A 23,326-nucleotide genomic window follows, 5' to 3' on the forward strand; every position below is an offset into this window, starting at 1 on the left:
TTTGTAACCCGATTCTTCTGTACTACTGCAAGAACTTTCTATGATGATTATTCTAGCTAGATACTGATTTTCAGCTCGTTGCTCTAAGCGGTTTGCCTGGTAGACACAAAAACTAATAGTTTTTTTATTCATAAAAATCGATCGCATAATTTTGACACAGGTTGGGTTTTGTGTCATATCTCCATGGTCTTTATCCCGATTCCTTTCAAACCACAAAAAGGCACTCTTACGATGGTAGCTCCATCTACATATCAATTTTCAACTGATTCCTCCAAGGGGTTTACTCTGTAGGTGTGACAGACCTTCGACCTTATTTTACGCAAATAATCGGTCATAACTCCGTGAATGTTCATCGGATTACTACCAAAGTTGGTACGGAGATCCGCCTTAATGAGGCCTTTAAGTGTGCCAATTTCAGCCCAATCCAAGCACGCATTCGTGTTTTATGGCGAATTTTGCGAAGTGTGCGAAATGAAGATGAAGAAGAAAAAAACGAAGAAATTAAAATGAAATTTTGTTTGCTTGTATCTTGGAAATGGCTGGAGCGATTTTCTTCAAATTAGGTATGTAGACTCCCCTAACTGGGCGGCACGTCTCTAACAAATTTGGTTCCAATCGGATAAGGGATCACAGAGCTACATAGGTGTGAAAATTGTGTTTTCTTTCTTCCTGTTAATATACTCACGGTGTGGCGCGCCGCGTGTTTCTTGTGATATGTGACCAAATTTTGGATTTTGGAAAACCGTCGATATACGCACAATAGTTTGGAAAGCCGTCGATATACACACAATAGTACTTTTGTAACAAAACGTATTTGTTAAAAAAATGCAAGCTCCAGAAAAAATTTTTGCAAGTTTTAATCGCCTCACTGGTGGGTGAATTAAGCCTCCAATGGATAAATCCTCGGCATCATCGTGTTTGCCTGTTCATAGGGAGTACAAAAATCTTTGTTTCATCTCATACACAAAAGGATTTCAAAGTTACAGACGTTCGTTTACGTTGCAGTGACAAAAGAATTTACCGACAATTGTTTTTCAGTGAATTTGCTTTCCTTATCGAACACAGAAACATGCCTGAGGCAAACCCTATACCTTGGCAGATGCACAAATTCATGGCGAACACAATGGGCAAAGATTCAATTCTGTACACTGTTGTATCAGTAAGTTATGTAAGCGCCTGTAGATTCTTTTCTCAATAGCTTCTGTACATATCAATTTATTTGCTCATCTGGCTGCCTAGTGCTGTATTTCCAACGCTGCTTAGCTTATGGAGCTGAAACTTAGCTAGTCCATTCCTCTGTCCCTGTAGAAAACAAAGAACAAATAAAATGCATTTTGAAAATTGTGCAGATATCGACGGTTTTCTAAAATTAGGTAACATATAAAAATGTATATACAACCTTAATTGCCTTTCTTGGTAACTAGCTTAACTTTCTTAACTGTCAAGTTCAAACCTTTTTTCACAGATGGGCTGTTTTATATTCATACTGCATGTATATAGGAACTGCTCTGATATACTGTACATAGGGGAAGTTTTGATGGGCATAAGTTGTGTGGTAAATCTAGAGGGCAAACAAACTTATTCACAGTTTTTACATAACTGTGAAATCTGCACAAGTTTTACCCATCAAAATTTTCCCTGAAGTTGAAAGAACATTACTAAAGTTGAAAGAGCAGTTCTGCAAGTACAACTATGTAGTACAAAAGGTTATTTAACATTCCTAGACTATCTGATATAACAAGAAATTGATGTTCTCTAGTAGTGGCATCGAAACGAGTCTGAATTATGTTGCTGGGAATTTGCAGCCTGCAATTTAGCACTGCCTTGTGCAGGCCTCATAAGCAGCTTCTGAGCAAGTATTTTCACTGGCAAAGTCTTCTTTTCACTCCCAGCAAGAACGATCTTTACAAGGCACTCACTACATAGAAGTGTTATTAATGTTGCACAATAGTAGCTGTCGAACCTCACCTATGAATAAAATTATAATGGCAGTATTGGCATTTACATATAACAAAATGTGACTGGATTGTGGGAAAAACAATAAAAATTGCACTTTAGAAGTTTTAATATAAACGGTTTTAAGAATTCAAATCAGTATATCTTGCCAAGGATAGCAAGCACACATACAAAATTTACACAAGAGATGCATCAATCTACGACCCCTCAGAACACATCCAATACTTGTAGCTGCTTGTAGAGTTTCTCGCCAAATAAGAGAGCAGTTGGATGGGCGAAGCAGTCAATCACAAGTGCTCACAAAGGGCTGGAGGGTGGGGGTGATAAGAGATAGACTTCAAAATGGAGGCTGACCAGAAGTATAGGCATATGATTACAAGGCTGTGCTGGCTTCTTAGTGGCTGATATGCAGCACATTCAACACAGAAAACATTTGGTCAATCATATCAGGCCATCCACCAGTACACCACTGATCCTTTCCAAGCCAGCTCCTTCAACTGCAAATAGAGTTTGTAATACCTCCTAGAAAGACGCCTCTTAAAACCATGCAGTCTCAAGCATTTTGAGTGATGCTGACGGTCAAATAGTATGATAGTGTAGCTATTAACTAGTAGTGTGTTAGTTTGATTTTGATTAAAGTGAAATTTGTATCAAATTGAAGTGAAATTTGTATCAAATTTGGTCACAGATTAATGCTTTCTCTTGCATTTGTTAGACTGTTTTGCTTTTCCTTGCCATACGTATCTAAAACAAATTTTCGGGTTAATTGTGGTTAATAGAATCAGGAGCAAAAAATATGGACATAATAATGAATTTAATTAATTTGGAATAGAATAATGATCAAAGCTCATTGGGAAGTCCTTACTTTGGCATTGAACAATATAATAAAAGCTAATGTGCCAAAAGTAGGGACTTTCTAACTGAGCTATGCTGTAACACCAACATTCATCTTTTGTTTCACTACTTTTTATAGTATAGATCCCTACTTTATTTTTAAATTAACAACAACTTTTAAAATACTAGTTTGTTTAGTCTTTATTGTGGCACAGCTAGCTACAATGTAACTTGTATATGGGCTGGTTTTGCTGTAGTAGTACAGGCATTTTAACAGGAATATTGGGTCAACCTTAAACTAATTGCAACAAAAGCAAACTCAACAGATTTTGTTTCCTTATTATGTCCTCATTGACAGAAAAAAAGTCCTAAGGAATCCTCCTGGGGGAACAATGTGAAAATCATTGAAAGAGAAACCCACTTTTTGCTTCTTAACGCTTTTATGGTTTCACAGTATTTATTGTTATATCTCAGCTAGGATGTTACCTGTATCAAAACTTAATATACCATTATAAAGCTCTTGCAAAGACAAATCTTTTGGTACTAAAATTATCACTCTAGGATAATGTGTTAACAAGTTATAATCATATACATTGTATCTTGAGTTTGCCTACTTTTTGTACATGTTTTGCAACGTTAACTACTGTGGTAACACCTTATTGAGGATAGTCTTAAGAAGAATGCAGAGTCCATGAGGAAATCTTCCAGAACTTCAGCTTTGTGGATTCAGTACATGAGCATGATGGACATTTTACGCAAATTTATCAGAGCAGAGCGTACAGGTAACTGGGAGTTACATCTGCAGTCCATCCAAGCTATGCTTCCATACATGGCAGCTTCAGGTCACAACTCCTACACTAAATCTGGCATGCTGTATTTGCAGCAGATGTCGACCCTCCCGACTCAACATCCCAATGTTCTGCAACATTTCAGTGAGGGATTACATGTGATCCGAAGAAGCAACCGTCTGTAGGCAGGCCTTTCATCTGACCTTGTCATCGAGCAAGTTTTGATGAGAAGCTTAAAGACCAGTGGAGGTCTCACACGTGGACGTGGAATGACTGAAAATCAGCGTCTATTGTGGCTGCTGTCAAGGCCTGCCTGTGCAGAAGTTAATCAGGCAATGCAGGATCTCACCGGGGTTAACTACAACACTGGGGAGCAGAATAAGGATATGACAACAGCAAGACAAGCACGTGACTGGAAAGACACATTAACTGTACTCCAGTATTTGCAAGAAAGGAACCCATTTAGCATGGACCCAAGTCTGAGAAGCATTTCCACTGGAGTGCATGCCCACCCCGCTGTCAATGTTGATGAAGCTGCAGCAGTCGGGGACATGATATTGACACAAATGAATGGGACTACACCTGCTAAGTATACATTTCAGAAAAAAAACCAGGTAGTCACTCTTGGCTTGAAGTCACCTTCTGTCAAGATTGATGGGAATAGAATTCAGATTGACCCACTGCTTCTCTTTCAAAGACTTACTACTGTCATGCAATCATCAGATGATCTGGAGTTAGCCTTCAAGCATGAGTTGTGCAGCTATCCACCTGCTCTCTTTGATTCATCTCTTTTGCTCCATGAAGCAGACAAGCCAGCAGTTGCTGATGCAATATGGACGATTTGTGAAAGTAGTGTCCCAGTAGATATCCCAGATGATGGCATTCAGTATGTCCTGGATGGTGGAGCACTTTTACAACGCATCCCATGGTCTCGCGGTTCTACATATGGAGACATCTGCCACCAGTACACAGAATATGTAGCAAGAAAGTACATGGATGCCATAGTTGTATTTGATGGCTATGAAAATATTAATACAAAACATATGACACATCAGAGACGATCCAAAGGAAAGGCTGGTGCAACTGTGACAGTCGCTGCTAACATGACCACTACAATGAAGAAGGACCAGTTTTTGGCCAACCAAAAGAATAAGCAGCAATTCATTTTTTTTGTTGAGTGCAGAAATGGAGAAGAACAACTGCAAAACTTACCATGCACCTGGAGATGCTGATCTTTTGATTGTTCAGAAGGCTGTTCAATCAGCTACTACCAGTAACACTGTGCTAGTTGGTGAAGACACTGACCTCATTGTCCTGCTCTGCTACCATGCAAGACTTGATTCCCATGACCTCTTCTTTCGTCCTGAGCCAAAAAAAAACACAAAAAAGCTTCGTGTCTGGCATATCAGAGCCACAAAAGAAAAGCTTGGTCAAGACATCTGCAACAACATCCTCTTCATCCATGCTATTCTTGGGTGTGACACAACATCACGTCTCTACGGGGTTGGAAAGGGGACATCCCTTAGCAAGTTCAAAGCAAGCAGTATGTTCCGTGAGCAGGCAAAGGTGTTCCATTCTAATTCAGCTTCCACACATGATGTGATAGATGCAGGAGAGAAAGCTCTAGTACTAGTCTACAATGGAATGTCAACTGACACATTGGATTCCCTCCGACATAAACGATTCTGTGAAAAAGTAGCTTCAAAAACATCCCATGTAAAACCACAATCATTGCCACCAACTTCAGCAGCAGCAAAGTACCACAGCCTTCGCGTGTACCTTCAAGTTCAAGAATGGAAAGGATCAGCTGCAGAACTTAATCCCATAGACTGGGGATGGCAGGAGTGTGAAGAGGGATTTGTGCCACTTCAAACATCACTACCTCCTGCTCCTGAACATCTGCTACGGGTGATTAGATGCAACTGCCAGACTGACTGCAGTACATTAAGATGCTCATGCAAGAAACACAACATTGAGTGTACTCTCGCTTGTGGTAACTGCAAGGGAACTGGGTGCACAAACACATCTTATGATAATGATAATGAACCTGTTGAGTAGTTATACACAGACTGACATTTGCTACAATCTCTTTGATTGATATCACCTGTATTAATTATATTATTTTGATAATAACTTGTTAACACATTATCCTAGAGTGATAATTTTAGTACCAAAAGATTTGTCTTTGCAAGAGCTTTTTAATGGTATGTTAAGTTTTGATACAGGTAGCATCCTAGCTGAGATATAACAATAAATACTGTGAAACCATAAAAGCGTTAAGAAGCAAAAAAGTGGGTTTATGTTTCAGTGATTTTCACATTGTTCCCCCACGAGGATTCCTTAGGACTTTTTATCTGTCAATGAGGATATAATAAGGAAACAAAATCTATTGAGTTTGCTTTTGTTGCAATTAGTTTAAGGTTCACTCACATATTGACTGTACTATAGTTTGGGTTATTTTTGCTGCGCTTTTCAATAATGTGTATCAGGAGATCGTGTTCTAGATCCAAGCATCTCTGTGTGCCTCTAGCCAATGACCTTGCTGTTGCTGAGGGGCACCTGTCTCCAATAGAACAATAATGTAACACACTGATTTTCATGAACCATGATAGTGGGTTCATATTAGGGATCACCCATGTTTTTTGCAAAAATCCTAACAGAGCGCACGCCTAAAACCACCTTAAAAAGCATCCTCAACTCAAAACAACCCTCTAGTGGTTCTTGCAATGAGTATAGGTCCACTAGTAAGTATCAAGTGAAAAGGAATCAGTACATGTATTTTAGACAAAACTGAAATTTGTCCTTTTGTTCATATCAAGACACACGGTAGTGTGTCGTGCGGCCCAAGAAGCCGGCGCGCAACACCCATGAGTATATTGACAGGAAGAAAGAAAACGCAATTGTCGCACCTCCGTAGCTCTATGCTTCCTTGATGAAACAAGACGATTTTTGCTGTGGACACTCCCTCCACCTTCAGTACTCCACATTCCAAATTAGAGCGAAATCGCTACAAGCGTTCCCGAGATATGCGACTTCAAAAATTGGCTTAGTTTCTTGGGTTTTTTTTCTTCTTATTTTTCTTCCTCTTTTCACACACTTACAAAAACTGCTATAAAACGTGAACGCCATATCCGATTGCCTTCAAATTTGGCACACAGAAGGGGGGTATAAAGGCACATCGCTGTACCAACCTTGGCTAGGATACGATCAACAGGAAAAGAGTTATGATCGATTATTCAGGAAAAATAACACCAATATGTTGTTACGCCTACAGGGTAAACCATGTATGGGAAGATGCTGAAAATCGGTGGGTGAATAGGTTAACTATTGAACCTCAACCCTTTTGTGGTTTGAAAGAAATCGAGCTAAAAACCAGCAAAAAAACCAACAGTGTGTAACAATTACACAATCGAGATTAGCTAATAAAAAACGACTACTTGCCAAGCCTACCAGATAAACCGCTTGGGGGTAATGCTTAGAAAATCGCTGTATAGATGGAGTAAACAACTTAGAAAGGCTCTTCAATGGTGTAGAAGAATCAGACTTAAAGCCACGGAGTTATAACACGAAATCCAACTTGGTGCAGCAAGTGTGAGATCGAGATACTCTAATAGAGCAGTCATCCTAATAGAGCAGTCACCCTGAAGAGAATTCAAGAGATCAGCTAGAAACAAGTAACCTGTATAGAGATCAGCTACAAACAAATCACCCTGTAGAGAGATAAGCTAGAAGAAATTACCTTGTAGGGAGTTCATGCAACTATGGAAAGGGATAGTTCAGCAAGAAGAAATTACCTTGTAGGGAGTTCATGCAACTATGGAAAGGGATAGTTCAGCTAAAAGAAATTACCTTGTAGGGAGTTCATGCAACTATGGAAAGGGATAGTTCAGCTCGAAGAAATCACCTTGTAGAGTTCAGCTACAAAGAAACTACTATGTAGAGAGTTCGACTACAAACAAATCGCCCTGTAGAGAGATCAATAGAAGAAGTTACCTTGTAGAGAGTTCAGCTACAAAGAAACCAGCATGTAGAGAGTTCAGCTGCAAACAAATCACCTGTAGAGAGTTCAGTTACAAACAAATCTCCTTGTAGAGAGATCAGCTAGAAGAAGTTTCCTTGTAGAGAGTTAAGCTACAAACAAATCACCCTGTAGAAAGATCAGGTAGACGGAGTCACCTTGTAGAGAGTTCAGATACAAAGAAACCATCATGTAGAGAGTTCAGCTACAAACTAGAGACCTTGTAGAGACATCAGCTAAAAGAAATTACCTTGTAGAGAGTTCAGCTACAAACAAACCATCATGTAGAGAGTTCAACTGCAAACAAATCACCTGTAGAGAGTTCAGCTACAAACAAATCTCCCTGTAGAGAGATCAGCTAGAAGAAGTTTCCTTGTAGAGAATTCAGCTACAAATAAATCACCCTCTAGAAAGATCAGCTAGAAGAAGTCGCCTTGTGGAGAGTTCAGTTACATCATGTAGAGAGTTCAGCTGCAAACAAATCTCCCTGTAGAAAGATCAGCTAGAAGAAGTCACTTTGTAGAGAGTTCAGCTACAAAGAACCATCATGTAGAGAGTTCAGCTGCAAACAAATCACCTGTAGAGAGTTAAGCTACAAACAAATCTCCCTGTAGAGAGATCAGCTAGAAGAAGTTTCCTTGTAGAGAGTTCAGCTACAAACAAATCTCCCTGTTGAGAGATCAGCTAGAAGAAATTACCTTGTAGAGAGTTCAGTTACAAAGAAACTACCATGTAGAGAGTTCAGCTTCAAAGAAATCACCCTGTAGAAAATTCAACCACAAACAAATTGCCCTGTAGAAAGATTAGTTAGAAGAAGTTACCTTGTAGAGAGTTCAGCTACAAAGAAACCATTCTGTACAGAGCTCAGCTGCAAAGAAATCACCTGTACAGAATTCAGCTACAAACAAATCACCCTGTAGAGAGATCAGCTGGAAGAAATTACCTTGTAGAGAGTTCAGCTACAAAGAAACCATTTTGTAAAGAGCTCAGCTGCAAACAAATCACCTGTACAGAATTCAGCTACAAAACAAATCACCCTGTAGAGAGATCAGCTAGAAGAAGTTACCTTGTAGATAGTTCAGCTACAAACAAATCACCCTCTAGAGAGATCAGCTAGAAGAAGTTACCTTGTAGATTGTTGAGCTACAAACAATTCACCCTGTAGAGAGAGCAGCAAGAAGAAGTCACCTTGTAGAGTGATCAGTTACAAACAAACCACCATGGAGAGTTCTGTAATAAATATATGTACTATATATATATAATTTGTACATTTACTGATAAAATCAGAAATATTTAAAGTACATCTGCTTCATCTTTTCTTCTTCCAGTGGTAAAGAAAAAAAGACAGGTTAAAAAAGTCCCAAAGCCGGCCATAGGCCGGTTTTGGGGTATAGCCATCGGCCGGCTTTGGAGTATACAAATACAAAAAGAAATGAAATCTAATCCAAAACAGCCAAGCTGTAAAAAAAAAACAGTGCGGCCCTCAAAAAGCTATGGTGTAAAAATATGTGAAATCCAAGGTGGCAGCCAAGAAATGGCTGTGATGGTAGGTTAATGGTAAAAATTTTAATAACGGCAATTTAGGTGAATTTTTTGCCAAGACCAAGCGGCACAAAAATTCACCTGAGTTGTCGTTGTTAAAATTTTTACCATTAACCTACCATCACAGCCATTTCTTGGCTGCCACCTTGGATTTCACATATTTTTACACCATAGCTTTTTGAGGGCCGCACTGTTTTTTTACAGCTTGGCTGTTTTGGATTAGATTATTATTATTATTATTATTACTAGGACCACGTCACATACAACCAAGTACATACACCAACATTGCAACCTACCCATTGGGCAAGTATAAACAGTGCCATAGGCAGCACTCAGAGCAGTGTGCGTGTACCGGTGGAAATGATGCATATGCATACGTACACAGGCAAGGGAGTTTAACTGGCATCAGAAAACCACAATACTAAAACACAACCTACACAAAAACCAAGTTAAGTTAGATATATTGAAAGTAACTATATATTGTAGGTGTGACGTGTCTCTGAGGATGACTCAGCAGTGAAGTGAGGCTATGCAGAATAAGGGATATGATGAAGGCGCACAATTAGCAATTGATCCCAATCAAGCCAATATGGCACAACAGACTCTGTTGTAACTAGAGGCCACTGGTGATGTACCAGTATATCAGCGGTGTGGCATTGGCACAGTGATTACAGTCTATAATATTATGCATACAGCCATGCCCAACATACAGGAGATAGTTACACATTGTTGTATATGCAGCACTGCATCGGTTTCTTGAGCTATTACAGACTCACAGTAGAGTAGAAGTTAAGCCGAGCCGAGTGGAAAATAATTCCATCCACTAGCAAGCCAGATGAAGGATGAAGATGTATAATACAATTACCGGTACAAGTATTACATTACTCATTACCTTGTTGTTCCAGCTGGTTGTTTATGAACGTATCAGCTGGTATCCCAACTGGTGATCAGCTGGTTGTTCACTGCATGACGCCTGGAGCGCATATCCTGCACACAAAAAACACAGTTACAAACATTTAAACATACTCGTAATGTTGTTGTTTACCAGTAAAGTGGTGCCTGGCCGCTCCGCGGACGTTTACTAATCTTCTCCTTCGAGCAATCTGTAATTAAACAAGGGCGTGGTGCCGGGCGTTATATAGAATTACACGTACGGTAATTAATCAGCACGAACAGGAACAGGCGTACTTATTATACGGTTGTGCCTTCATTCACAGACGAATCTATCCCCGCTTAGTTCATGTCTCTAGGCCTCGTAGTTTTCTCAAACATTATTTATTATTTATTTATTATTTATTCATTTCATTCATTACTAAGGACGTAATTTTACCGCATTTCGTATTATTCTTAGTACTTGGTTGTATAATTAGGACCATGTCACATACAACTTAGTACATACACCAACGTGACAGCTCCCTAGTGAGGCTATTAGGTGGTAAAGGCACGATCCCCAAATCATCTCAATATGTCACAGTATTAACAGATACAATACAATAGTGGCATCATAACTAAAGGCCACCAGTAGCTAAGTGCCAGTACATCATTGGTGTGGCAATGCCACAGTGATGTGTACACAGTATATGTATACAACACATACAGGAGAGAACTATACATTATTGCAGCCTCTGAAGAATACTGTGACTGCTCTATTAGAGTATCTGATCTGACTGCTCTATTAGAGTATACCAATCTTTTAAACAGGTATTCAAGGGGCCCTTCATGGAGCCTCCTGGGGCCCCTTTCAGGATGGGGCCCGGGGAAAAATTCCCCAGTTTCCCCCCTCCCATGTGGGCGGCCCTGATGTGACACACCACATTCTCGAAAGGTGAATGGCCTAGTTAAAGAAAAAGCTCTGGTAGGTGAAACAAGACCGCTAGTGTTGTATTACGAACGGGGAACAATGGTTGGTGAACAAAATGTGCCACTCAGATGAGTTATGTATGAGCCGAGCTATCATGGCCTGAGGTTCTTCGTAGCAGTCCTTCCACTCTACGGAATTAATTGAGATGGTAAAAAGAAACAAGGTCATCATCACTGGAAATTCATTATAACTGGTGAGCTCATTCCTTGTGTGACACGTGTTGCATGCAGAGCACTAAATTGAATGAAACTGATTGCACCATTACAATAAGACGAATGGCTATCGTGTGGTACTGGCCGAGTTCTCGTGCATGTTCTCTAAGAAGTTTAGCATAATTAAAGTTATGCTGCAATGAATTGCTCTGCTGGCTTAGTCTTGTCATTAGCTTTCAGGCTTGTCCATTCATGTTCTATCGCTAGCTTCCAGGTTTGTCTGTTCAAGTTTGTCATAAACCTCAGTGCTTGTCTATTCAAGTGTTGTCAGTTGTTACGCTTGTTTGTTCAAGTTGATTAATTGTTATCAGGGTGTAATAAGCTTTCACCATTAGCATGTTTATATGCACAGCTAACACGTGCCTTGATCTTGCATGCGGTCTTGCCATGTTTATTCTATATGCTATGTAAGCCATTACTGTTGCTCACACCTTAGTTAAGTGTTAGTGCTACATGCTGCTATTACATAAGGCACTGCTGTGCATGAATGTTATTGTGCTCTAATAGCATTGTGTTATGTCAATGATTTGCCAGTTGTAAGTGCTCCTACTATTCAGCTTCTGTTAGGTTGCTCACACCAGGCACTACTTCTGCCGAATTACATGCAAGCACTGGCTGGGTCACAGATGGTGTTATCAGGCGCATATACTGCTAGTAAAAGCAAAATCAAAAACTCGTAATGGCTTAATGCTATCGTACTGAGAATGTTGCTGCATGATAAGCTGCCGTGGAATGATTCATGATGATTGAGAATGCTGCACTGCATGATATGCTGCTATTACATGTTTGGCTGAGAGTGCTGCTACATGATATGCTGCTGTTGCATAATTGGCTGAGAGTGCTGCTGCATGATATGCTGCTGTTGCATAATTGGCTGAGAGTGCTGCTGCATGATATGCTGCTGTTGCATAATTGGCTGAGAGTGCTGCTGCATGAATGTAGTGCGTGTGTGGCAAAAAAAACACATTTTAGTTACACCGCGTTTGTACACTCCTCCATATGGTTTGCTGGCAGCTGAGGATGAGACCACAGCCAATGGGCAAGTATTTACTGGACAAGCTTTCCCCGGTGACATGTTCTACGTATGGCTAACAGCTTTGTATGTTTGATCTAGCATGATGGCTGGCCGCTCGTGCTTATGTGCATGTATTCATTAACAGTTGTTGCAAGTCTATGAGGCTATTGTGATTTTACGCTATGCAAGGTATGTTGCTATTGCCTGATACTATTACATCAAAGTAATTGCCGCTATTGTTGCCTTGTTTGTGGTGCACTAACATCGCTATTGCATGATGGCTGCTGCATGAGGTACTGAGAATACTACTGCATGATGCACTAAGACAGTGCTGCTGCATAAATGTTATTGCTGATATTATTGCACTGAGGGTGCTGCTGCATGAATATTGCTATTGCTTTTAATTGATAATTACAGTATATGATATAGCTATAGCTGAATCAGTAATTTCAAGCTCACAAATAACTCCTGTCTTAGTGAAGTCAAGGTTTCCTTTAGTAATTGTGCAAGTAATATCAATTTTCTTTTAATAAGTAATTTATTGCATCACAATAAATTGAAGTTAACATACATGCTGCAGATGTAGCACTATAAGAACTTGCACATAATTGCTGTGATCTAAATGCACGCTATGACCTAAAGGGTGCGCTATGATCTAAGCACATGAAGTAGTGTTGAAATGGTTTCAAGGATTGTGTAATCGACAAACTGGCTTAACAGGTTTGCGGTCATGTGACACAGGGCCGCCCAGAGAAATTAAGGGGCCCTGGGAAAAGAGTTAAAGTGGGGCCCCAGGTTTCCATTCTGAATCACAACTTCACCCAAGCTGTAAGTTGAAGACCAAAAAAAAGGTCGACATACAGAGGAATTGTATTAACTTGTGTGTTCCTTTTATAGCTCTGACTTGTTAACTGCACATGGATCGACTAGTGATATCAAGGGTGTAGTGAATATCCAGGTCGGTCTATGTACGTACTAAGGAATGTAGTTGTTTATTAGTTCTGGATCAGGGGTACTGTTATGATGGCACATCCATGTCATTTACATGTCGTGCTTATATAAAGATATTTTCCAGTATCCAAATTTTAGGCATACTGTATTTAATGCCCACTTGTTGATTTTAGTAGGCCGATTGTGTTGTCAGATATCCAAGTAAGTGTCTTTGGTGTTGCGACCAATGTTCCAGGTTAGTTACATGTGTGTTTACTTTAAGGTAAAGTTCTATCACTAAGTCTAAGTCCTTGAAGTTAGGTTAGGTAATCTTAAGGCTGCAGCACATGTTGCTGTCAGACCTTCAGTGCTGGTCACTGTAAAGCACTAATAACAATAAATGCTTTAGGTTTAAGGAAGAAAATCCATCCCTCCTGGAGGAGACTGAGTGTAGCCCCGACTAGACATTGGGTGACCTGCAGTTCGAATCTTGGTGTTGGAGGGATTTTTTTCCTTCCTTTGGCCCCTTTTCTGTTACACCTTTTCAGCTATAAGTCACTAAGTCTAAAGTCCTTGAAGTTAGGTTAGGTAATCCTAAGGCTGCAGTACATGTTGCTGTCAGACCTTCAGTGCTGGTCACTGTAAAGCAGTCATAATAATCGCAATAACAGTGCCTGCTTGTTCTTTTACAGGTCTCACTTAATCTGTGTCGTTATGCAGACATCCAAGAAATCATTACTGGTGTTAAACTATTTTTAGTAATATCTTGATGCTGATTAATTTGTGTTACATGTTGTAATAGCATTGTTGTATGTCAGTTTACCATATAAGGCAAGAAATTTTCATGGATTTTGCAGTCATCTTATCCATGAAATTTGAATTGTGCAAGTTGTGTGGAACAACCCCAACTCATATACACAGTCACTGGCAAACAATTAACCACATTCCAGCAATCCGTTATAAAACTTGAAAGCGACAACAGAAGCTCATACACGTACAGTCACTGGCAAACCACATTACATCACAAAATTTTATTGTGCCATGGTATGTGCATAATGATTAATGGAATCCACATCACAAGCTTGATGGTGCACACTACATAGAGGTCGTAGCCCTATATAGGCTTGTTACTTTTGTATTTACCTTACCTTTGTGGTTAATCTATTGAAATCAATAGAAGATTATGCTTAAAACACCTTTCCTATGACTTTGCTCTACACCTTGTTTATAAGGCATCTGGAAATTATGAACGCTCTACACATCTTGTTTATAAGACATCTGGCGCTCGCATGGGGCGTGACACTAAATGGAATCTAAAAGATTTCTACTTAATATGCCATCCCTAGGGAACTTACGCTTCTGCATGGTTTTTTTTTTTATTATTTTTTTTTTACTGTAACAAATACAGTGCACATAACAACTTGTTTATCAGACATTGGCGCTTGTGTCCACATCGTGTCTTTAAAAGTTATTGTAGGGATTAGAGGTTTGATAGAAGAAAATACGCATATGGGCAAACCAGAATTAGATAGTGTCAGTGCTAGATGGACTGCACAAACACAGTATGTTTATAGGTGCAACGTGATGGTAGGTGTAACATAAGGTAGAGAAATGAAGTCAAATATGTGTAAATACGCCAATTCATATGTTAGTGAGGTCGCAAGAGAATGATGATAACGACTCCTAAAGATTTTTTATCACACAACGCCATACAAATCTATTGAGAGATGTTGCATAATCCAGGAATAATATTGCAAAACCGACCCTACACGTAAATAACTCACAGTAGTGGCCGCACGTCTTTTATATATGCGTGCACTCTGAAGCTTCTCGGCCGCACGACTCACTACCATGAGTCTTGATACATTCTATCTATGCGTGCTAGTATATGCACACTCATTAACCCTCTTACCGCCACAACCGCCATATGTCGATTATAAACAACTGTAGTATCAATTTTTAAATGCACTGTAACTTCAGTCAAGCGTTTTAGTAGCCCGTGTGCTTATCCTGCAATGGGTACGCCCTTAAGTGAATGGGAACAGGGATAACTGGTCTCTCATGCACTATCGTGCAGTTAGATGATGCAATTGCGTACTTGCAATAACAAGCATTGTAGACGATTCTTTGAAGTGATAATGGCACTATTAATAAAGTGAATCAGTAAGGAGAGGGTTGTGTAGGTTGCAGTAGCATATTACTACTTTTGTATGCCTCGAAACAGTGACCTCATGCCTTTATGCACATGCGCCCTTGATGAAATGCTGGAAAGCCACACTTAGAGATAATCACTTCAACAGTAAACAGGTTAGTGATGTTTATTGTATTATTATCTAATCAAAAACAGCCAAGCTGTAAAAAAGGTGCGGCGCCCAAAAAGGCCATGGTGAAAAAAGATGTGAAATCCAAGGTGGCAGCCAAGAAATGGCTGTGATGGTAGGTTAATGGTAAAAATTTTAATAACGACAATTCGGGTGAATTTGATGCCAAGACCAAGTGGCACAAAATTCACCTGAATTGTCGTTATTAAAATTTTTACCATTAACCTACCATCACAGCCATTTCTTGGCCGCCACCTTGGATTTCACATCTTTTTTCACCATGGCCTTTTTGGGGGCCGCACCTTTTTTTACAGCTTGGCTGTTTTTGATTAGATATCACTTCTTTTTGTATTTGTATACTGCAAAGCCAGCCTATGGCTGGCTTTGGGGTTATTTTAACCCTTGTGTTTTTTTTTATTTACCACAGGAAGAAGAAAAGAACTTATAGAAGATTTTTAATACTTCAATTATTTTTGATTTTATTAGTAATTATACAAATTATATACATATATTTATTACATGCCCAATATTCCCCACAGGATATTTTTTAGCAGCTGATCTCTCTACTGGGTGACTTAAAATATAGCTGAACTATATACAGGATGGTTTCTTTGCAGCTGAACTCTCTACAAGATAAATTCTTCTAGCTGATTTCTCTACAGGGTGATTTGTTTCTAGCTGAACTCTCTACAGGTGATTTGTTTGCAGCTAAACTCTCTACATGGCGCTTTCTTTGTAGCTGAACTCTCTACAAAGTGACTTCTTCTAGCTGAACTTTCTACAGATGATTTGTTTGCAGCTAAACTCTCTACATCCATGGTGGTTTCTTTGTAGCTGAACTCTCTACAAGGTGACTTCTTCTAGCTGAACTCTCTACAGGGTGATTTCTTTGTAGCTGAACTCTCCACCTGATGGTTTCTTTGTAGCTGAACTCTCTACAAGGTGACCTCTTCTAGCTGATCTCTCTACAGGGTGATTTGTTTCTAGCTGAACTCTCTACAGGTGATTTGTTTGCAGCTAAACTCTCTACATGGTGCTTTCTTTGTAGCTGAACTCTCTACATGACGGTTTCTTTGTAGCTGAACTCTCTACAAGGTGACTTCTTCTAGCTGAACTCTCTACAGGTGATTTGTTTGTAGCTAAACTCTCTACATGGTGCTTTCTTTGTAGCTGAACTCTCTACAAGGTGACCTCTTCTGGCTGATTTCTCTACAGGGTGATTTGTTTCTAGCTGAACTCTCTACAGGTTATTTGTTTGCAGCTAAACTCTCTACATCCATGGCGGTTTCTTTGTAACTGAACTCTCTACATGATGGTTTCTTTGTAGCTGAACTCTCTACAAGGTGACTTCTTCTAGCTGAACTCTCTACAGGGTGATTTCTTTGTAGCTGAACTCTCCACATGATGGTTTCTTTGTAGCTGAACTCTCTACAAGGTAACTTCTTTTAGCTGATCCCTCTACAGGGTGATTTGTTTGCAGCTGAACTCTTTAGGTGGTGATTTCTTTGTAGCTGAACTCTCTACAAGGTGACCTCTTCTGGCTGATTTCTCTACAGGGTGATTTGTTTCTAGCTGAACTCTCTACAGGTTATTTGTTTGCAGCTAAACTCTCTACATCCATGGCGGTTTCTTTGTAACTGAACTCTCTACATGATGATTTCTTTGTAGCTGAACTCCCTACAAGGTGACCTCTTCTAACTGATCTCTCTACAGGGTGATTTGTTTCTAGCTGAACTCTCTACAGGTGATTTGTTTGCAGCTAAACTCTCTACATGGTGCTTTCTTTGTAGCTGAACTCTCTACATGATGGTTTCTTTGTAGCTGAACTCTCTACAAGGTAACTTCTTCTAGCTGATCCCTCTACAGGGCGATTTGTTTGTTGTTGAATTCTCTACACGGTAATTTGTTTGAGGATGAACTCTCTACATGGCGGTTTCTTTGTAGATGAACTCTCTACAAGGTGACTTTTTCTGGCTGAACTCTATACAGAGTGATTTGTTTGCAGCTGAACTCTCTACATGATGGTTTCTTTGTAGCTGAGCTCCCTACAAGGTGACTTCTTCTAGCTGAACTCTCTACAGGGTGATTTCTTTGTAGCTGAACTCTTTAGGTGGTGATTTCTTTGTAGCTGAACTTTCTCCAAGGTGACCTCTTCTAGCTGATCTCTCTACAGGGTGATTTGTTTCTAGCTGAACTCTCTACAGGTGATTTGTTTGCAGCTAAACTCTCTACATGGTGCTTTCTTTGTAGCTGAACTCTCTACATGATGGTTTCTTTGTAGCTGAACTCTCTACAAGGTAACTTCTTCTAGCTGATCCCTCTACAGGGCGATTTGTTTGTTGTTGAATTCTCTACACGGTAATTTGTTTGAGGCTGAACTCTCTACATGGCAGTTTCTTTGTAGCTGAACTCTATACAAGGTGGCTTTTTCTAGCTGAACTCTATACAGAGTAAATTGTTTGCAGCTGAACTCTCTACATGATGGTTTCTTTGTAGCTGAACTCTCTATAAGGTGACCTCTTCTATAGCTGAACTCTTTACATGGTGTCTAGTTTCTAGCTGATCTCTCTATAAGGTGATTTGTTTGCAGCTGAAATATCTACAGGGTGATTTGTTTGTAGCTGAACTCCTTACATTGTGTCTAGTTTCTAGCTGATCTCCACAGTGTGATTTGTTTGTAGCTGATCTCTCTGCAGGTTGATTTGTTTGTAGCTGAACTCTCTAAAGGGTGATTTGCTTGTAGCTGAACTCCTTACATTGTGTCTAGTCTCTAGCTGATCTCTCTACAGGGTGATCTGTTTGTAGTTGATCTCCCTGCAGGTTGATTTATTTGTAGCTGAACTCTCTATAAGGTGACCTCTTCTAGCTGATCTCTCTACAGGGTGATTTGTTTCTAGCTGAACTCTCTACAGGTGATTTGTTTGCAGCTAAACTCTCTACATGGTGCTTTCTTTGTAGCTGAACTCTCTACAAAGTGATGTCTTCTAGCTGAACTCTCTACAGGTGATTTGTTTCTAGCTGATCTCTCTACAGGGTGATTTTTTGTAGCTGATCTCTCTGCAAGTTGATTTGTTTGTAGTCGATCTCTCTACAGGGTAATCTGTTTGTAGCTGAACTGTCTATAAGGTGATTTGTTTGTAGCTGATCTCTCTGCAGGTTGATTTGTTTTAGATGAACTCTCTACAGGGTGATTTGTTTGTAGCTGATCTCTCTGCAGGTTGATTTGTTTGTAACTGATCTCTCTACAGGGCAATTTGTTTGTAGCTGAACTCTCTATAAGGTGATTTGAATCTCTCTGCAGGTTCATTTGTTTGTAGCTGAACTCTCTAAAGGGTGATTTTCTTGTAGCTGAACTCCTTACATTGTGTCTAGTCTCTAGCTGATCTCTCTACAGGGTGATTTGTTTGTAGCTGATCTCTCTGCAGGTTGATTTATTTGTAGCTGAAGTCTCTACAGGGTGTTTGTTTCTAGCTGATCTCTCTACAGGGTGATTTTTTGTAGCTGATCTCTCTGCAAGTTGATTTGTTTGTAGTCGATCTCTCTACAGGGTAATCTGTTTGTAGCTGAACTGTCTATAAGATGATTTGTTTGTAGCTGATCTGTCTGCAGGTTGATTTGTTTTAGCTGAAGTCTCTACAGGGTGATTTGTTTGTAGCTGATCTCTCTGCAGGTTGATTTGTTTGTAGCTGAAGCCTCTACAGGGTGATTTGTTTCTAGCTGATCTCTCTACAGGGTGATTGTTTGTAGCTGACCTCTCTTCAGGGTGATTTGTTTCTAGCTGATCGCTCTACAGGTTGATTTGTTTGTAGCTGAAATCTCAACAGGGTGTATTGCTTGTAGCTGAACTCCTTACATTGTGTCTAGTTCCTAGATGATCTCTCTACAGGGTGATTTGTTTGTAGCTGATCTCTCTGCACATTGATTTGTTTGTAGCTGAACTCTCTACAGGGTGATTTGTTTCTAGCTGATCTCTCTACAAGTTGATTTGTGTGTAGCTGATCTCTCTGCAAGTTGATTTGTTTGTAGTTGATCTCTCTACAGGGTAATTTGTTTGTAGCTGAACTGTCTATAAGGTGATATGTTTGTAGCTGATCTCTCTGCAGGTTGATTTGTTTTAGCTGAACTCTCTACAGGGTGATTTGTTTGTAGCTGATCTCTCTACAAGTTGATCTGTGTGTAGCTGATCTCTCTGCAAGTTGATATGTTTGTAGTCGATCTCTCTACAGGGTAATTTGTTTGTAGCTGAACTGTCTATAAGGTGATATGTTTGTAGCTGATCTCTCTGCAGGTTGATTTGTTTTAGCTGAGCTCTCTACAGGCTGATTTGTTTCTAGCTTATCTCTCTACAGGTTGATTTGTGTGTAACTGATCTCTCTACAAGCTGATTTGTTTGTAGCTGATCTCTCTGCAGGTTGATTTGTTTCTAGCGGATCTCTCTACAAGTTGATTTGTTTGTTGCTGATCACTCTAAAGATTGATTTGTTTGTAGCTGAACTCTCTGCAAAGTGTTTTGTTTGTAGCTGATCTCTCTACAGGATAATTTGTTTGTAGCTGAACTCTCTGCACAGTGATTTGTGTGTAGTTGAATTCTCTAGAGAGTGATTTAAATGTAGGTGAACTCTCTACAGGGTGCATGACTTGTTTATAGCTGAACTCTCTACAAGTTGATTTGTTTGTTGCTGATCACTCTAAAGATTGATTTGTTTGTAGCTGAACTCTCTGCAAAGTGTTTTGTTTGTAGCTGATCTCTCTACAGGATAATTTGTTTGTAGCTGAACTCTCTGCACAATGATTTGTGTGTAGCTGAATTCTCTAGAGAGTGATTTAATTGTAGGTGAACTCTCTACAGGGTGCATGACTTGTTTATAGCTGAACTCTCTTCAGTGTGACTTGTAATGAATCTCTACAGTGATATAATTGTAGCTTAATTCTCCACAGGGTGACTTGCTTCTTGCTGAACTGTCTATAAGATTAACTGTTTGCAGCTGAAGTCCCTACAGAATAACTTGTAATGTAATACCAGGTACTTTAATCATAATAAAACAATGTCCATTTGGTTCCACTTGGGGTACTTAGAGATAATAAGTCACTTTCTAGGGTTCCTATGGATACAAATACATGAAAATAGTAAGAAGAAAATATCCTGACAGCCCGGCAGACTCCTGTAAGCGTCCGAGCGTTAATCTGATGGCTGCAGATTCGAGGCTGCCCATGGATTTTTTCTTCTTTCTCTAACTTTTCAAACATACTTAGTGCAGGTAATATAAACATCTTAGGTCTTTATAAGGCCTTCTGGTATACAGGCTCTGCCTTTACCAGGTACTTTAATCACAAATCATAATAATAGAATTCTATAATGGAGTAAATAAATTAGCTGAATGCTCTATTATGGTGACTGTTCTATTAGAGTATCTCGATCTCGCATTTGCTACACAGAGTTGGCTTTCGAATCATAACTCAGTGGTTTGTAATCCAATTCTTCTATACTACTGCAAGGACTTTCTATGAAGATTACTCCAGCTATACACCGATTTTCAGCTCATTGCTCTTAGCGGTTTGTCTAGTAGGCGTAAAAACTAATACTTTTTATTATTAAAAATCGATCGCGTAATTGTGACACAGGTTGGGTTTTGTGTCATATCTCCGTGGTCTTAATCTCGATTCCTTTCAAACCACCAAAAGGCACTCCTACGATGGTTACTCCATCTACATAGCAATTTTCAGCTCATTCCATGAAACTCTTTACCCTGTAGGCGTGACAACAAATCGATCTTGTTTTACGCGAATAATCGGTCATAACGCCTGAACCATTCATCGGATGTGCACCAAATTTGATGCTAGAATGCACCTTTGGACTCCCTTTCTGTGTGCCAAATTTCAAGGCGATCGGAGCACGCGTTTGCATTTTATAGCAATTTTTGCAAGTGTGCGAAAAGACGAAGAAGAAGAAAAAAAAAACGAAGAAAAAAAAATGAAACTTTGGCCGCTCATATCTCGGAAATGGCTTGAGTGATTTCCTTCAAATTTGGAATGTAGACTCCCCTAGCTGGCGGGCAACTGTGTAGCAAATGTGGTTTCAATCGGATAAGCTATCACCGAGATACAAAAGTGTGAAAATGACGTTTTCTTTCTTCCTGTCAATATACTCACGGTGTGGCGCGCCGGCTTCTTGGGCCGCACGACACACTATCGTGTGTCTTGATAAATAGTGCTAAATTGCAAAGTTGTGAAATTTCACATTTAGTTTCACTTAGATCGATTTTTGCACTTTAACATTATATAATGGCTTGGTGGTTGCTCTTGTGTATACAGCAACTTGATAATTGAATTCCTTGTTCTATAGCGAGTAAAATGACATATAGTTTAATATGATATGGTGTGTTAGTTACAGTAGTTTAGAAGCAGTAGATTAGAACCTCTACAAATTTGGTGGTGAGGGGGTTTTAAACCAGGTTCAGTTAAAAGAAAAAGCTTTCAACTTGTCGGAAACTTGAAAGCACTGTTTGTAAATACAATTGGACTTTAGGGTTTAAAACTTCTCTTCAATGGAGTTGAAGCCTTCTTCCAAGTGCTAGCTAAATTTATAGACCAAAATCATGTACGTAGCTAGTTGGATATCAATGTCCAGGACAGAAAGATTTACATAACTACGTACGTACCTATCTACTAAAACCTTGAATCCTTAGCTACATGATTAGCTTATTTAATCTATAGCTTACCACTGATGATTCTACTTATTAACTCTTGGCTTCTTCGTATTTACTTGGCTTGACATTTGTACTTCATAATTAGGCTTACTACTAATCCATACAAAAACAGCCAAGCTGTGAAAAAGGGTGCGGCCCCATGGGTGAAAAAAGGTGTGGAATCAAAGGTGGCGGCCAAGAAATGACTGTGATGGTAGGTTAACTGTTGTGCACCTTCTTAGATTCTGAAAAAATTGTTAACTTAATAAAGACACCATTGTATTTCTGCATTGCAGAAGCTCAAGAAGAAGTTACGATGATCAGTAGATATCAAACACTAATGTATAGTAGTTTTAAACATCAAGTTTAATTAAATTTTAAGCATATTAAAATTAAAACCTTGCCCCCAGACCCTTGCATCTGAGTCCTGTTACCACTTTTAAAAACCCTACATCGGCCTCTGCAGAAGCTATAGACAATAAAATTCAAACACACACAGTATGCAAAATATTTATCGTTCAATAACAAATTAAAGTGCCAATACAACCATGTCTTGAATAGGCTAGGTACGTAGCAAAGACATGAACAAACTACTTTCTCAGCATATTGGTAATAATCCTAGCAATCTATCAGTTTATATTATGACAGGCATCTTTGAACACCTACACAAAAGGGCATACTGTTATGATGGTGTATATATTGCGCATGCGTAGAGGCTTGAGATTAGAAAGTAGTAATAAGAGTTTGTGTTGGTTCGTGTGCTGGACCTTGATCCGTTGTCTCGCCGTCGATCCTGTCTTGTAACAAGTGGGGGCTTGTCCGGGAGAGAAAACCAACAACATTGTGAACTTTTGTCGTCGCAGCGGAGAAGTCACTGCGGAGGTTGTTCCGCCTAAGCTCAAAATCCTTGGTACCGGGTCAAAGGTACCGAAACAGGTGTGACTTTATTTGTTGAGCCGCTTTGTTTTTGTTTTCTCTTTGTGCTAGGCTAGTTGGTCGTCGCCTGGCATTGTAGACAGTGATCTTAGTGTATGGAATGGTCACCATATGGTGAGCTACAATTGGAATCGTTTTGTGGATTTTATTTGATGGTGATTATTATTGTTATTGGACACTCGTTTCGTGGATTATTGTTTTGTGGACTATCGTTGCGAGTTGTAGAT

General features: G+C 39.5%; 1 pseudogene; it reads left to right on the top strand.

The window, feature by feature from the left end:
- Positions 1-3,802: 3,802 nt before the first annotated feature.
- Positions 3,803-5,867, top strand: LOC136244297 (uncharacterized; annotated as a pseudogene).
- Positions 5,868-23,326: the final 17,459 nt, after the last annotated feature.

This window comes from Dysidea avara, chromosome 2 (genome assembly GCF_963678975.1).
Source record: "Dysidea avara chromosome 2, odDysAvar1.4, whole genome shotgun sequence".
NCBI lineage: Eukaryota > Metazoa > Porifera > Demospongiae > Dictyoceratida > Dysideidae > Dysidea > Dysidea avara.